Source organism: Hylobates moloch, unplaced genomic scaffold, assembly GCF_009828535.3.
Source record: "Hylobates moloch isolate HMO894 unplaced genomic scaffold, HMol_V3 SCAFFOLD_10, whole genome shotgun sequence".
Taxonomy (NCBI): domain Eukaryota; kingdom Metazoa; phylum Chordata; class Mammalia; order Primates; family Hylobatidae; genus Hylobates; species Hylobates moloch.
In genome coordinates this window covers 95,857,551-95,872,685 of record NW_026652285.1, presented here as the reverse complement: position 1 = coordinate 95,872,685, position 15,135 = coordinate 95,857,551, and the positions used below count along the sequence as shown (strand labels likewise).

The following is a 15,135-nucleotide window of genomic DNA, read 5'->3' as shown; positions in this document are numbered from 1 at the left end:
CTACATTTCAGACATCTGAACTTCTTCTCTTCTGCTAGTCCTTTATATGTTTGATCCATCTTCACTGAATGAAATATTTTCAAAGCCTGTGTAAGTGTGCAACATAGCACGCAGGGCAAAGCAGTGCACAAACTGCCAAGCTGTTCTTTTGGTTGCTGGTGGCCTGAGCCAAACAGCACCAGACCATGATGGGCATTTCTATAGGAATGCGTATCTGCTGGGAAACGAATCTAAGGGATCTGTAGAGCTAACTATTTGGTGGTTAGACTCATGTAAAACAAAGGAGAAACAACTTTAGTAGTCTGTACCCTAGGACATTTTTAAATGAAATTATATAATGTTGGTCCAGTGACTTAACCGTCTGCCTTGGTTTTTCCATCTGAGAGAAGAGCACTAAGTTAGAGCTTTGTCTCCAAGTAAGATGCCCTAAAGAGGTAGTGTTGCCTAATGAGCAAAATCATATCTGTTGATGATTTGGACGTCACTAAGGGGGCAGTACTACTACACTAGTGGTGTAGCCTTGAAGCTAGAGAGATTTAGGTTCAAATATAGCTCTAAACCATTTATCGTTTACCAAATGATTTCAGACAAATTTCCTGAGTCATTTTGAGCTCCGGTTTTCTAATTACTTGGAATATAAAACAAGCACACACTGATCTTTAAGCAAGGGATCTCTTCTCGTGACTCCTTGGTTTGCTCTTTGGACTTTTCCTCACCTTATTTGGACTGTGATTTTGTAGAAGAATCAGGGTCCTCTACCCCTCCACAACCCCCATATATGATCTAAGGCTTCTTTTCTCTAATGAGCAACTTATTTCTGCTTATTCTGTATGATATGATAATGATAGAGTTAAATCTTCTCGGTCCTTAACTTCTGTTATCTGCAGGTCTGCCTATCTTTTGCATTCTCTTAACCTGTTGTTGACAGCAAAAGTGGCCTAAGTGAGATAGGAGGTCATGTCTAAATTTGTGAAGAGTTGTTCTAAACAGCCTAAAGGTTGTGTTTATATTTAGAATGTCTTTTCACTTTCATTTCCATCTTAAAGGCTTATGTACCATTAGTGTTAGGGTAAAAACAAAAAAGCACAGAAGCTCTAATAGTCTCTCCAGTACACCTTGTGTCACTCCATGACTCCTTCTGGGGTTCCTGATTTTTTGCATTGAGGCTCCAGGAACCCGGGCAACTCACTGCAGAAGCAGGGGAAGGGGAAGGAAGGAAGGAGGAGCGAGACTGTGAAGTAACTCAGGAATGGAAAACCAAACATCGTATGTTCTCACTGATATGTGGGAGCTAAGCTATGAGGATGCAAAGGCATAAGAATGATACAATGGACTTTGGGGACTTGAGGGGAAGAATGGGATGGGGCAATAGATAAAAGACTACAAATAGGGTGCAGTGTATACTGCTTGAGTGATGGGTGCACCAAAATCTCACAAATAACCACTAAAGAACTTACTCATGTAACCAAGTACCACCTGTACCCCAATAACTTATGGAAAAATTAAAATAAAAGTCTATAACAACAACAAAAAAGTTGGAGAAAGATAGCTGTTGGGTAGAATAATATGGGAAGTGGTACTTTTAAATTAATTTTGTGTTGTATGACTAAAGACACACTGATTTTTGCCTAGAGAAACCTTTGTTTAAAATGGTTGTTTTTTAATCCAAGAAAAAAGTGGAATATGGAACCTGGCCGGGGTGGGGGATGAAATAAATGTGCATGTGTGCATAATTTTTTCCCTTTTCTCCTCTTAAAAGGCAAGCAAAATATCTGGGGAACAGATATATTCTGCAAGCGGATCTTTACCATGTTGGAATTTGGGGATTACTCTTAATGCAAAAGAAATGCCCCTTTTATGTTTTGTGTAGCTCTGATTTCCATTTTAAAATTAACTGGCACAGTGGCAGGTATTTTGTAAGATGTGGCTGATACATAGCACCTTACAAAGTTTATTTTGAGTGATCAACAAAGAATACTGGTGAATAGAGACCTTTTTAGTTGTGTGGTTCTTATTTCTTTATTTTCCTATGCCCGGCCCAACTAAGCTTGAAAGGACATGATCAGATCACCATAGTAATTTAGAAAGGAACACGCTCTATCCCTGCCCCTTCCCTGTCTAATGAGTTCATGTAAAAAATATATCAAAAGAAATTCTCATCACAGAATCCTCACATTTCAAAGGGGAGTATATTTATTATAAGAACTGCTGATTCATTAGGAATGCTTCCTAATTCGCACAGCAACAGCTGCTTCTGGTTAGAATAAACTCCCTCTCCTCCTTTGTGCCCTGTCTCTCCAAAGGGATGTTAAATTTTGGTTTAAGACTTTCTCTTGCTTTAGCTTTTTCTCTCCCACTCTTCCTCTTTCCCCAGTTGTAATGCTTTATTCTTCTCAGTGTTCATAGGATTTGAACAACCTACTGTACCCGCTCTCCACCTTTAAAAATGACTTTCCGTAAGATTACAAATGCTAACAAAACTCTTTCGATAATGTGTTTTGTTTGCATTCACAGTGGCAGTGGAGTGTATTGTAAAGCAGTAAAGAAAAAAGTTGAGACACCTTGTAGTCATGAATTTTAAGTGCAATAATTTAAAGGACAGGCAACATTTCAGAAACTGCCATTGTCCATTAAATGAAACCACTGTATTAACGTATCATAGCATGCTGTTCTAATCACTTTTCTCCAAATACCAGCTTTTGAAAGAAACATGGCTGTATTTTTTTTATACAAAATCTGAAATTGTGTAATTGAATGGCTTGGCAGAATAGGTAAATGAATGTAGCAACATGCATTCAAATATATCTCTTGGGTTTGTAATGAGCTGATTGAAGTTCACAGTTGTAAGACTTGCCATTTTATTCCTGATTTTATATTCTGGACCCAGACAAAGGTGCCAGTTTTTTGGTTTTTTTTTTTTTTTTGTGTGTTAACAGAAAAAGGAAGGAGAAAATTGTTCGTAAAAATCAGTTTGCCTTTTTTGGGCATCACTATTGGATTCTGTGTTCCAGTAACCTTTATTCAACTGTCCTTCTATAAAATCATCTTCTAATGTGACCATTTCTACTTAATTTTAGAATTAGAGCTGAAAGAAATTCTGTCATGTTGGCCGAAGTTGGTAGTCTGCCACGGGTGTGTGCCCACACTAGTATGAGAGAGAGTTGTTGCCTGTGCATACTTCTCTCATAGCATTAATCTTAGTAATTACACTTGTTGATTTACAAGTCTGAATCCCCCACTAGACACTGAGCTCCTTGAAACTAGAGATTGTATCAGAATCGCCTGTTAGCCCCAGGACCCAGCAAAGGACCTCACAGTCAGTCAATGGTTTATGACTAATGAGCTATAGAATGCTGTATTAGTCAGAGTTCTCTAGAGGGACATACTAATAGGATATATAGATATAGATATAATCTATATCTATATATATATGGAGAGTTATTAAGTATTAACTTACACAATCACAAGGTCCCACAATAGTCTGTCTACAAGCTGAGGAGCAAGGAGAGCCAGTCCGAGTCCCAAAACTGAAGAACTTGGAGTCTGATGTTCGAGGTCAGGAAACAATCCAGCATGAGAGAAAGATGTAGGCTGGGAGGCTAGGCCAGTCTCTCTCTCCTTTTCACGTTTTTCTGCCTGCTTTATATTTGCTGGCAGCTGATTAGATGGTGCCCACCAGATTAAGGGTGGATCTGCCTTCCCCAGCCCACTGACTCAAATGTTAATCTCTTTCGGCAACACCCTCACAGACACACCCAGGATCAATACTTTGTATCCTTCAATTCGATCAAGTTGACACTCAGTATTAACCATCACAACTGCTAAGCCAAATGGGTGTTCGAGTAGATACCAAAATATGCAGCAGACAAAAAGATCATCAGCTTTGGAGCTAAAGAGACATCATTTCGAATCCTGTTTAAGTAAGAGATTGGGAATTGCTTATGGTATCCAACTGAGATTTTGATGTTTTAGGACAATTCTAGATATTGAAAACAGCAACTGTGCTACTATACATTCAGACAAGAGAAACCATGTACTTTTGGTGGGAGATAGGGCAGAAGAGGAAAGGACAGAGTAATATTGGGAGATTGCCATTCAATGGGCACAGAAAGATCTACTTTTGGGCTTGCCGGGATGTCCTTTAGGCTATGCAGATGTGTGGCTCTAGGTAAGTCCCTTATATTCTCTCAGCTCATCTTTCTTGTGCTACAAAATGAGAGAGTGAAACACTTTAGAGCAACTGGCTGATCTCCCACTTCCTTTGCCTCACCTGGTTGGACTTGATGACAAAGAGCTTGGGTTTTACCTTTTCTTTTCAAGGAGCAAACCCTTGGCACCACTCATGGTATTATGGCCAGACCTCTGAGGTGGGCATGATTTCTTAGCTCGGAGAGAGCTTGGTATAATAAGGAGGTTCTCAACCCCAGCATACATAGAAAGACTTGGTTTATTTCACTCACTTGTGAGATGTTTCACAAATAATTTGTTAGTATTAAATAATATAGCTAGGCCAGGTGCGGTGGCTCACGCCCGTAATCGCAGCACTTTGGGAGGCCAAGGCAGGCGTATCACAAGGTCAAGAGATCGAGACCATCCTGGCCAACATGGTGGAACCCTGTCTCTACTAAAAAAAAAAAAAAAAAAAATACAGAGATTAGCCGGATGTGGTGGCGTGCGCCTGAAGTCCCAACTACTTGGGAGGCTGAGGCAGGAGAATTGCTGGAACCTGGGAGGCAGATGTTGCAGTGAGCCGAGATTGCACCACTGCACTCCAGCCTGGTGAAAGACAGAGATTCTGTCTCAAAATAATAATAATATAGCTAATGAAACTTGTGGATGATATACTGTTTTAATACATTAGGTGGACTGAAGACTTTCCTATACTACCCTTCACTTGAGGTGGAGTGGCACCTAGCACCACAGGGTTGTGATACATGGGCATGCCCATGGAACTCTATTGCCATGAAAACTTGTCCTTCATTGGTCAGCAGTCAGGGAAAAAAGCTAAAATATACAGTGTAGCTTAAAAGATCATGATAGAAGCCATACTCAAAAGGCTACATACTGTATTATTTCATTTCTATGATGTTCTGGAAAAAAAGCGAAATTATAGGAATAGGAAGGAGATCAGTGGTTGCCAGGGCTGAGATTTGGGGAGGCAAGGTTGACCACAAAGGAACAACATAAGCAGGCTGGATGGGGTGTGATGGAAGTGTTCTATACCTTGACTGTCTGTGGTTGTTACACCAATGTGGGCATTTGTCAAAAGAGTGACTTTTACTGCATGGTTAGAAGAAGTGAATTTTAAAAGGGAGATGGTGGGAAGGACAGGTGGAAAACAGATGATCTCAGTGCCGTGTGCTAAGAGCTATGACATATTAATAGACACTCAGTGAGGGAGATTCTGTTGGATGGGGCACAAGCAAACATTTAGGGGTCCTGGAAATGTTGTATGGATTCATTGCGGGTGGTGGTTACACAGCTGTATGCAGTTGCCAAAATTCATCTATCTATACACATAGAATGGGTGGAGTTTATTTGATATAAATTAAAATTCAAAGTTGATTTTTAAAAAAGAAACAGGATCATGAGCTTTGGAACCAGAGACCATACTTCAAATCTTGACCATTCCTTTACTTGCTTGGTGATCTTGAGCAAGTCACTTCATGTCTCTGAGCCTCAGTTTCCTCATCTGTACATTATAGCTGAAAATACCCATCTCACATAGTTGAGGTAAGGAACAGAAACAATGCCTGATGGAGCTAAGGTACCAGATATTTTCATTTTCATCCCCAAAATGGCCCAGAGCACAGAACTGGTCTTTAAATTAACTGAAGCTGCCCTATTTTAGAGTCATAATAAAAGTTAAGTTCAAACATTTGTGAAAGGTAAAAATGTTAACATCCATATGTTTGTTTAATAGTAGCTCTTAGAATCTTATTAGCTTTGCTATCTTTTATATCACTATAGCATGCTAAATCTGCTAGGGTTAAGTCGTATTTAATTAGTTAACTAAGAATAATATACGCTGTTCCTTCAGTCAGGAAAGCACAAAGAATTACTTGTAGTGTTAGTTCGGAAAGAGTCATTCATTGAGGAATGATTGAAAAAGTACTAGTGACACATTTATAATCCCCATCTTTTTTAAATTTGCTTTCATTCTGTCTTTGAAATGAAATCTTCATCTTGGGTTAAGGGAATAAATAATAATTTTAGAAATCCCTATTGGCCCAGCCCACTCTTTTGTGATTGACGCAATCTTAAAAGTAATTGGAAAGAATATCTGTGTGCTTGTGGCACTCAACATTTTAAAATCATTCAAAATGTGGTTGAGAACCATTCTTTCTCCTAAGAGAGTAGATATCTACCTAACAGTCATAACAGAAGCTACCTATTTTTGAGTCTCTGGTTTGTGAACTGTTATAGGCACTTTGTGTTATTTTGCTTAATTTGTTCCATACCACCACCTTGTTAGGTAAACAGGAAGTGTTGCCCTTTTGCAGAGGAAAGTAGCCTTGGAGAGATGAAGGAACAGCTCTCGGGGGAGCCTGCTTGTTAATGGGAGGACCGCACCTGCTGCTCTGGATGGTCCAGCTCCCCTCCTCTCCTGCCATGTCTCACAGTGGACACTGCTTCTGAAGGAAGCAGGCAACCCTCTGCCTAACAAATTCAGGTCAATCTTCTACATGACAGGAGCTCCTTTGTTAGCTCTCTTCTCCCAGAGTCAAATCTGTTTTTAAAATTTTATTCAGTAAGTAAAAGAGCACTGACAGAGGCCCTCATTTTTGGAACCTCCTTCTTCCTTGAGGACTTTCACCAGCCACATTGGTCTTAAAATTGTTGAGTCTATCTGGTTCCAGACTATCCTCCTTCTAAAGTTGTCTTTTTACAAAGACAAAACCCATCAGATCTGTCCACTGCTTGAAACCCTTCTTTGATTTCAGGAAAAGAGTTAAACTCCATGGTCCAGCATGTAAATTTCTTACAAGCCAGGCTCTTTGGACTGCTCTAGTTTCATCTCTACTGTTGCCAAAGATCCTCTCTCCACCCATCCCCAGCCTCCAAAAAAAAAAAAAAAAAAAAAAAAAATCACACAAAGAAACACCCTGCTCTACCCTTACTCTGGGATCCAGTCACCCTGAGCCATTTGTAATTCTTTGTTTCTTTGCCTCTGTAATTTTTGGTTTCCTCCAGATGGAATGTGCTTCTGTTTCATCCAGTTCCTCTTCCTCACTTAGCTGATACTACAGTCTAGTGGAGATGCCCTTCCTCGGTGCCGCCACAGCCCTTTGCCCACCTGTGTTGCAGCGTCATCACGTAGCATTGTGATCCATCCTTTGCAGGTCTCTTCCCCAAGAGACTTAGAGTTCCTTGAGGACAGACAGCACCGTGTCTTGTTCATTTATTTATCCTAGCTGTCTAGGACAGGGCTGGCATACATCTGTGCTTACTAAATGTTTGTATGAATGATCCAGCCTTGCAGATTTGGCCTGAAAATCTAACAGGGAAAAAATAGCTTCTGACCCCCCGTTTATTCCCTCTCAACTAAGAGTGACCTTAGATAAGGGAGGGTTGCTTTCTTCCTGAGCCTGCCGGGGTTTATTGAGGCTGACTGTACCCACATTAAGGAAAGGTCACTGAAAACCTTATTAGCTCACCACCCTTGCCCTGAACTGAGATCCATGATAAGCATGGCGTAGGAGGAAGAGCATGAGGTTCTGGTGTGACCAGTTTGTTAGAGAGTACAAACTTCTGCTTCATCCAGAAAGCCCATTTTGGAACTGGGTCATCACAGTTATTAAGCTCACTCACAGAAGCAGGAAGGCTGTTGCCTCTTCATTCTATTCTCCCTGACCAATCCACCTCCCCAGCCCTTCGGCAAGACCACTTGGAAGTTGGTAGGCAGCGAGGAATCATACCTGTGGCTGTTTGTTTGTTTTTTAAAGAAAGAAAAGGAGGGGGGATAGTTTTATTAAGAGTTAATAAAATAATACATGTAGACTGTAGAAAGTTTGGAGAATATAGGAAAACACAAAAATTAAAATGAAAAAATCATTCATATATATTATAGAGCCTGCTTTTATATCTAAATATATTGTAAATGTTTTGCCATGTTAAGTATTCTTCTATAATCTGATTTTAATGAATATATAATATTCCATCATTTTGATAGTTCATAATATATTGTAATCATTCTATTATACATTTAGGTTGTTTTCAAGTATTTTCAATTATGAATAACAGTACTTAACAGGCAACTTTTTTTTCTTAAATTTTAAGGCACTGCACAGAAAAGAATGCAGAAGAAAAAGATTATCTACAATCCCATAATCTAGGAAAACCAGTATTAGTTTGTCTTTTCTTCTGGTCTTTCTAGGAGCATATATGATTGCATATGACACATAGTGGTGTATACCCCTTGTTTCCCCCCCCCCTTCCCTCCCTCCTTTTCTTCTTCCCCCCCTCCTTTTTCTTCTTCCCTCCCTCCTTTCCTTCTTCCCTCGTTTTCTTCCCTCCCTCCTTCCCTCCTTTCCCTTTCCCTTTTCTTTTTTGGTACAGACTCTTGCTGTGTCACTCAGGCTGGAGTACAGTGGTGCGATCTTGGCTCACTGGAACCTCCAACTCTTGGACTCAAGCCATCCTCCCACCTCAGCCTCCTGAGTAGCTGAGGCATACAGGATTACAGTGACTACAGGCAGGCGCCACCACACCCAGCTAACTTTTGTATTTTTTTGTAGAGACAGGGTTTCCCCGTGTTGCCCAGGCTGGTCTTGAACTCCTGGGCTCAAGTGACCCGCCCGCCTTGGCCTCTGAAAGTGCTGGGTTTATAGGCGTGAGCCACCACACCTGGCCATTCTTTTCAATCACTATTATTTTATGGACATTTTCCCATATGATTAAAAATCTAAAATATAATTTTCTGTTGCCTGGATTTGCTATAATCTCTCTAGCCATTCTCTTAGCACATGTTTAGAGAAGTGTGTGTGTGCATGTGTGTGTTGTGCTGTTATAAGTAATAAAAGAACTATCATTTAAAATATATTACCAAAAAAATTGTCGCAATATTTAATGCCAGTAAAAACATAGTAAAAATGATTCATGCGTACATTTTTCTGCCCTTCGTTTTAACTTTCTACTTTTTGTAGTAACTCATTAAAAGGCAACTTTCCTGCATTCATTCAATCCTATATGAGTTTATGAATTTACATCAGAGGCCAGGTGCAGTGGCTTACACCTTTAATCTCAGCGCTTTGGGAGGCCGAGGCAGGTGGATCACTTGAGGTCAAAAGTTCGAGACCAGCCTGGCCAACATGATGAAACCCCATCTTTACTAAAAATACACAATTTAGCCAGGCATGGTGGCATGCACCTGTAATCCAGCTACTTGGGAGGCTGAGGTGGGAGGATCGCTTGAAGCTGGAAGGTGGAGGTTGCAGTGAGCCGAGATCATGCCACTGCACTCCAGCCTAGGCAACACAGCAAGACTCTGTCTCGGAAAAAACAAAAAAGAATTTACATCAGAGAAACATATTTCTGCCAGGAGGTTTGCTGACTGAGCATCTTTTCTCTAAAATTTAGTTTTTAGGGTTTCTGTTTTGAAAATTATAAATACAGCCTTATTTTGAGGGAGTTTTTTAACAACAAATTTAGACTTTTGTAACAATATAGACTGTTTCTCATGGCTTATAACAAAGCAGTGCCATCTGTACAAAGGTTATTTTGAAAATCAGGAGTGGCTGAGGGTAAGAGTTCCATCAGGGTCTCAACAGAGAGTGACCAGTAGCATTTTATGTTGTAGCTTTGGGTGCCTTGTCATGGATTCCCAGCTCTTCAACCTGCTGGTGTTTGCGGCCCTCTGTTCTGTTGAAAGGCTCATTTGAGAAACCTGCCTATTTCATGCTGTGGCTGCTGTGTGGTTTGGGTACAGAAGGAATGTGCCTCATACCTCTTTTTAGGGCGGCCCAACCATTACTTACCACATTTTCCAAGCTCTGCACCTGTTGCCTCTATCAGATCATTCCTAATGCCATGATGACTTCTTGCATAAATCTAAACCAGGGACCAACTTTAGTGGAAGTTATGCCATGTTCCACTCTCTACTCAGTGTCTGACTTATATATATTAGGCAATGAATGAGTGAATGAATGCTGTCTATAAAACAAATGAGCTTAATTATTATCTCATTTTGACAACACCTAATCAAATGCAAAGTATAATCACTGTGTAACATACACTTTACTGAAACCATTCCCAGGGATTTTTTTTTTTTTTTCAGAAAAGTACTTACTAGTATAGGAAGTCACACAGAACTGGATTCGACCCTCATCTACTTTGTGGCTGTGTGACTGTGAGCAAGTTAGCTTTTCTGTGCGTCAGTTTTGCTATTTGGTATCTGGGGATATAATGGTACCCTACCTAGAATTACAATGAGTAAATAAGCAAAGGCATGTAAAGCTCCTGGCGTTTGGTAAATTCCTGAATAAATAGTGGTCTCCACTACTATTAAAATATTTACCACTCTACTTCTAATACTTTGATCGGTTTGGTGCACAGCAGTCAGTGTGCTTGGACCTAGGTGGATCTTGTAGTTGTAGTTGAATAGAATCAATCCTCTTCAGGGTTGCTGGGCTTTCATGTAATTAATTGTGTACAAATAATTTTGCTTCCCTCAGCCTGACCCAGGTCTGCTGCAAAATTAGATAGCCGTGAAGCTTTTCCTCAGAATAGGAGAATCTGATGGGCCAGACAGAATCCCGTTGCAGAGTGAAGCAAGAAGAAGGGCTGCTTGCCTTGCACAAATTCTTGCTTTACTCTCTCTCACACCCCTTGGTTTCATTTTCAGAAACATTTTGGGAAAAACTCGGTGAAAGAGTTGCTTCGTCACTAAAGGTAACTTGAGAGCAGACCAGTTTCCCGTCTGTCTTTGTTGCCAGCTCTCTAGTTGAAAGGTTCTGCTTTGTACCCAAAGGAGGCTTTGAACATCAGCTGTCTGGAACAATCTCTGGCCTTATCGCTTATTTTAATGTTCCTTGCACAGGGTCATTCTTGGATGTGGTGCTCTGGGCAATCTCACCCAAGAATGCTTCCCTTCCTTTATTTAACCTCTGACCTGTGAAAACAAGAGTTAATCAAGAGTTCTGAGGTAGCTAAGAGGAAGGGGAAGTGTTTGGTTACAAATTAAATATGAACAAGTCCTAAGTCATAAATCCCCAGTAGTGCCACCAGTTGTGTGTCTCAAGTTGCATATGGTACAGAGTGTTTGGGTTATAAATTCAAGTTCAGAGCTCTCTGATTGCTTGGGGGTAGGTGCGAGGTTTATTTTATTTTGGGCTAAAACTCTGCCTCCTAAAACATTACTTTTATTGGACTAGCTTCATTCATATCCTACTTTCTCTGTGTGCCCGTCTCTCCTTCTTCCTTTCTTTACCTGCCTGCCTGCTTGTGTTGATTGGTGTGCTGTTCTGTGAATTGAGACAGAACTGCTTCCCTGAAAGAAGTTAAGCATATGGAAAAAGTTGCCAAGGAAAGGCATTGAAGCATAGAGCGTAAATGGGTTTAAGAGACAGCCAGACACTTTTATAGAGAGATTTGCGATTGAATGATATAACATTCAAGCAGAGATCTGGGGTGGAAATGAACTTAAATGAGTACTATTTGTGGAAAGCTGATGCCCTGTCTAATCTTGCATTTCCTTAATTGTCACTATAGGCATACATTTAAAGCTTTATACTTTAAATTAAAAAAGGCAACACAGTCTGTTTAAGAATCTAAGACATAGGCCATAGTTTTTCTAGAAAAAGTTCTTAAAAATATGCATTTAGGGTATAGCAGAGGCACTGGGTCTTGACACGAAACACTGGAAACTTAAAATACTCTTCTGCTGTGTTTGATTAAAACATTTTAAATTGAGCTATTTATATTTGTGTTTCTGAATATAACATGTACACTAATTCCTGAAGCAATAAAGAGCTGACACATGACTAGTGTCCCTGGAGCTGGCAAAGTAAGAAAACACGCTGAATTGTTGGGAGGCAGCCAGAGTTAGATTGCTCAGAACACTTGGAGCCGAGGGGCTTTTGGAGGCGAGCTTTCCTTTATCTTATCAAGCACTACAGTGAGAACCACAAGGTAAGGATTTTATATCCTAATCTCAGGATTTATCATTGTACGTGATCATACAACTATTGTATTGTTTAGAGCAGGTCAGACTTAGAAATCATGCTGGACTGGTTTTTGTGTCTGATCCGTGGTTTTAGTAGCTGTGTCATCTTAGGGAAATTACTTCACTTCTCTACGACTCAATTTTCTCATCTGTAAAATGGGATAATTCATCTCACAGAGTTATGAAGAGCAATATTTCAAAGCACCTAACACTTAATACATAGTTTCCCCCCTTACTGCATTAGCTTCTACTCTCCAGCCCTAAAATAAGGTTAATATCAAATAGCATCTGACTGGGATCATTGATTTTTTTGTTTATTACTGCAAGTAGGACAGGGCTCCTTGTGTAGCCATTTCTTCCTTTTGTTGTGTTTTTTTTTTTTCTAGTAGAGACAGTGTATTTCCTAGGCTATGAAAGCTCCAGTAGGATGGGCCTTAGAACCTCACTAACCCATTACATTATATTACAGTAGTAATTTAAACCATAAAATAAGATACTCTGACTGGGGAAAGTCTTGCAGGTGTGTGAATACAGGAGTAGGCAGCATCATAAACTCTCAGGAAAATGATGAAAGGCCTATGTGCTCACCCTGCCTGGGCTCAATGGAAAATATTGAGAATTACACTGAATTGTCAGTGCAGGTGCCATTATTCCAAAGATCTCATGTTACCAACACTTCACCGGTGATAACAGAAAAGTGCCTCTGTGCTTTCCTCCTGAGCAATCTCCTTCAATCAAAGTAATAATCTCATAGAAAAGAAGATGACAAATCCACTCTCTAAAAGCAACAATTATTGAATACCCATCAAGAAAGAAAAGAGCCTTGTTTCCAAAATCAAATCCAAGTGTATGTTTGGGTAGATTTATATAAGCACAGATGTTTTATGGGAGTTTTTGGTGTTTTTTCATAATGCAAATTAATATTTCTACTCATTCAGTACATATAATATATTTTCCTGCATAGATATGATAGGTATCACAATGGGACATTAATTATGGACATAAATCAGAGATTCTTGAGCTTAACTAAATATGATAATCAATTTACAGTTTGAGATTAGCAGCTGTGAGCAAAGCAGAATGCCCAGACTGGGTGAGACTGACTTAGAGTTCCCAAAGAGGATTATGTTTTTCTCTTACTGAGGTTCCTTTGACTTTTGATGTTATCAAAGAGTATGGTATTATTAGGGTGAAACAAATTGTACTCAGTTTCAGGCACTGTGATAGGTGTATTTACATATGTTTCAGCATTAAAAGAACCATGTGAGGGTAGATATTATATCCCCATTTCACATATAGGGAAGGAAGAGCATGGTTCAGGCCACAGCCAGTAAGTAACAGAGCTGGTACTCAAACCCAGGTGGGTCTCCTGACTTTGCAATCAGTGTCAAGCTGATCAGTGAGGTGTCACTTCCTCTTGGAAGATTTTCCAGAACTACTTCTCTGTTCCCTTTGTGAACCTCTATCAAAGCACTGACCCAGTGCTGCTGACATTATCTGCCAGTGTGTCTGCTTCCCTCTTTAGACTGTGAGCTCCCCAGATACTGAGACATGGGCCTTATTCCCCCATGTACCTAGCAGAGGGCCAGGCATATACTGGTGGGTCTTAATAAGCATGGGAAAATATGTGGGTAGATGCCATTGATGGAACTTTGAAAAATGAATCATCTAGAAATGTGTGATGTTTGGACTGGAAACATCTCAGTTTTAAATTCTGTAAAAATGTTCATTGAAGCTAAATGTGGTTATCTCAGGAAGATGAGGTGTGCTTTTCCCTTAGGGAGGAACCACATATAACCTTGGTGCTAAGGTTGTGGTTTGAGAATCATAGACCAGCACACATGAGTGATTTCTGTTGTGCTTAAAGGTGGGAATGCTTGCTGGCTGAGTATAATAGGGGAGAAGATATGTCTTATAGAAGGCAATGCAGTTGGGCTCTAGGGTCTTTCCTCCTTCTCACCTCGAGTTAGGAGGGAGAGGGGAAGGAATGAGAAGTATAGGAGTGGAAGAGCTCATGTGAAAGCTTTTCTCTTTGGTAGGTTTGGAGAGAAGAGTATCTTCTGAAGAGAGGGACAGAAGAGGAAAAATGTTTGGAGCAGACTGGAGGGGGTGGGCAATAGTAGGCCTGTTGCACTACAGATTAGAGGATTCTTGAACAATTTTAAGGGTTCACATGTGCTTGAAAAATTAGGTTTTCAGATGATTGTAATCAGCCTGGTTTTGTGAAGTTTTTCCATAGCAATTGAAATGGGAACAAAAAGAGTAGATGGTGGGGTTTACTTGTGTTGAGGAGATGGGCAAAGGGCAAGAAATCTTGTTTGTAAGTGTTCCTTGATCTACTTTGAATAATCAGTTGCTCTATACTCATTATTTATCCCAGACTGCAGCAGGACATTGGCAGGAATTGTTTTTTAAAAACTGGGTCATTTTCCAAACCCAAATGCTACCTGCTAAATTTGGATCCCCACCTCCCGACTAGAGTTGGTTGACTGTTACTCTGTAGCTCTAGTGGCAATTAATGGCCTTAATAGAACCTATAGAGATGAGTTATGTCTGTCAAGGGAAGCTATGATTTATTGAATGTCTCACATGTGCCAGGAATAATTAGGGGTTAAACAGTCAATACATGGTCACCATCCTTGATCTCATGGAGTTGACACCAATGGAGAAGACAGGCAAACAAACATGTATTATAAACGATGGGGAGTTTTAATGTCTAGTAAGCCCAGGAGGTCTTCATATTCTGGGAATAAAATGCATCTACTTAAATGGGGACCAAAAGCTCATAGTAAAAATGAGGAAAAGGTTAGGATTTTATCTAGAAAAAGTATAAAAAAGTATAAATTTACCTCAATAAACTCTGTCTCTTAATTCCAACAATGCAGTAATTCTTAGAAAGAATAATGCATTAAGTATTGTAGAGAGAGGAGGTTATAATTTTTCTAACTTAATAACAGTTCATAGTTGACTTT

The 15,135-nt window shown here is 39.9% G+C and overlaps 1 protein-coding gene across 10 annotated transcripts in view; it reads left to right on the top strand.

Annotated features, from left to right (window-relative positions):
- The window catches only part of DENND1A (DENN domain containing 1A), a 551,140-nt gene that overhangs the window by 232,867 nt on the left and 303,138 nt on the right, over window positions 1–15,135 (top strand). The gene's annotated exons all lie outside the window — the stretch shown is intronic.